This window comes from Octopus bimaculoides, chromosome 2 (assembly GCF_001194135.2).
Source record: "Octopus bimaculoides isolate UCB-OBI-ISO-001 chromosome 2, ASM119413v2, whole genome shotgun sequence".
In the NCBI taxonomy this organism is placed as follows: Eukaryota; Metazoa; Mollusca; class Cephalopoda; order Octopoda; family Octopodidae; genus Octopus; species Octopus bimaculoides.
This window is the reverse complement of record NC_068982.1, coordinates 134144170-134146918: the sequence shown is the minus strand read 5'-3', so window position 1 is coordinate 134146918 and position 2749 is coordinate 134144170. Positions and strand designations below refer to the sequence as shown.

Below are 2749 nucleotides of genomic sequence, written 5' to 3'. Positions count from 1 at the left end.
ACTGGTGGCATGTAAAGAGCACCATTCGAGCATGATCAATGCCCATGCCACCTGACTGGCACCCATGCTGGTGGCATGTAAAGAGCACCATTCGAGCATGATCAATGCCCATGCCACCTGACTGGCACCCATGCTGGTGGTATGTAAAAAGCATCATTCGAGTGTGGTCGATGCCACTTCTGCCTGACTGACTCTCATGTCAGTAGCATGTAAAGAGTACCTACTATACTCTCAGAGTGGTTGGCATTAGGAAGGGCATCCAGCTGTAGAAACCTTGCCAAATCAGATTGGAGCCTGGTGCAGTCTCCTGGCTTGCCAGTCTTCAGTCAAACTGTGCAACCCATGCCAGCATGGAAGGCAGACATTGAACGACAATCATGATGATCAGGATCATTGTCACCATTTAATTATTTATTTTCCATGCTGACATAGGTTGAATGTTTTGATAGAAGCTGGCAAGTTTGAAAACTATGCCAAATGCTATTATCTGCTTTGACATGGTTTCTACAACCAGATACCCTTCCTGATGCTAACCACTGTACTGGGTGCTTTTCACATCACACACACACATGCACATATAAGTAGCAAAGGTGCATGGGTTTGTGGTTAGAACGTTTTGCTTACAGCCGTGAGTTTGTGAGTTCAATTCCTGGACCAAGCTTGAGCAAGACATTTCACTCAGCTGTAGAAATGAGTTGCAATGTCACTGCTGCTTGTCCTCTGTTCCTCTTTTGCATCCCTCTGTCTTCCCCAATTCATGGTTCTTTCCTCATCTACCCTGCAACCATCATTGGTGCACAGTGCAGCCTTTGGACGCATCAGATCTTGTCAAACCACCCAACACACACACACACATAGATTAAACTTGGTTAATTTCAATGCTGAGGATTCTAATCAACTGAATTGTCATCTCATTGAACCAACATGTAAGTGGTGGAGTATTCCAAAGACTGATATTCCCTTAATATAATTCACAAACAGAATCAACCTGACATAGTATGTAGCAAAGCTATACCTTTGAATTGCAGGTACAATCCATCCAAGGTGCCACATGATGGGGTTCAGCCTGAGACCTTGTAGTTGAGAAGCAAACTTCTTAACTATTCAACCAAATTAGGAATATCTATGTATACAGAATGTCCTAAAAAAAGTGTACTCACCTTTTGAATGACAATAAATACCTTGGTTATTGACTTAGAAACAAGATTAATGGTTAAATGCATAAACAGATAAATGTATGTTTACAAATGTTGAAATTGGTGACCATCACTTTCCAAAGACAGCTGATAATGCGGACCAAGGGATTCAACAGCATTACGAATAATTTCATTTAGAACTGTGAAACATTGTCTTTCAATTTCTTCTTTGAACTCATTGACTGTTGCTGGTTTTGAGTAGTTGCAATTGTGTTGGTTAATGTGTATATATGGACATGCACACACTTACGCAATTGCCATGAGCATTTTTACTCCTTTACCTTTTACTCCCTCCCCTTATTTAGCGGTCATTCTAATAGCTCTTTTGTCTTAGTAATGGTCAATCACATACTAATTTCCCTTTGTTTAACGGTCATTTTCATAACATTTTTTGATGGCCCGATAACTGAAGAGATGCCGGTGCAGGTTTCCACCCTGACATCCGAAACTCGGAGTTTTATCATGGCTACTGAATAATTGTCTCATATTATATTTACAGATATATATATATATATTTGCTTACCAACTGCATGGCTTTGGGTTCAGTCCCACTGTGTGGAACCTTGGGCAAGTGTCTTCTACTATAGCCTCAGATTGACCAAAGCTTTGTTAGTGGATTTGGTAGACAGAAATTGAAATAAACCCATTGTATATATATATATATATATGTGTGTGTGTGTGTGTGTATATGTTTGCATGTCTGTGTTGGTCTCTCCACAACATTGCTTGATACCGATGCTGGTGCATTAACGTTCCCATAACTTAGTTTGGCAAAAGAGATCGATAGAGTAAGTACTGGGCTTACAAAGAATAAGTCCTGGGGTTGGTTTGCTCGACTAAAGGCAGAGCTCCAGCATGCTCGCAGTCAAATGATTGAAACAAGTAAAAGAATAAAATAATACACACACACACACACACACATATACAAGGTACACAAGGTATTTGTGAACAAACTTTAGTGAGCTGTAACTTAGGAAATGACCTAATTCAATATTATTTGCCATTTCTCTTTGAGATTTAGTGACAGCATCAATATGACAGATGTCAGTCTAACACATGAAATTAAAATGCTTTTCCAAGCTCATGGCTCTCAGTGCAAACCACTGTGACTCAGAGATTCCCACCTTCTTGAGCATGGGTAGAACTTTTATTATTCAAGGCTAGAATGAGTTGGAGGCCTCTAGAGATGATCTCTCATGTGTTCCCAAACACTTCGTCATAAATGTGTATATATTGTTGATATAAAAATTTAATAAACTAAGAGAAAGTGCAGTAATTCCTTTTTGGAATAGTGGATCGCAAAACATATTACATAAAACTATAAATAATAGCATTTAAATATTGGGTTGAAAAACCCCATTTTAGATAGAAAAAATGGAAAACAGTTGTGCGACTTGAACCCACAACGCTTATAAACGCTTATGAAATTTATACATGAATATTTGCTTAAAATAACATATATTTTTGCATTTATTTATTTAACAGCATTTAACAAATAGGTTTATTGTCAATTAAAAGATTTCAATTAAAAATCATATATAAAATCAAATTGC

General features: G+C 38.2%; 1 protein-coding gene across 8 annotated transcripts in view; it reads left to right on the top strand.

Moving 5' to 3' along the window:
• The window catches only part of LOC106877276 (tyrosine-protein phosphatase 10D), an 85490-nt gene that overhangs the window by 64440 nt on the left and 18301 nt on the right, over positions 1 to 2749 (top strand). The gene's annotated exons all lie outside the window — the stretch shown is intronic.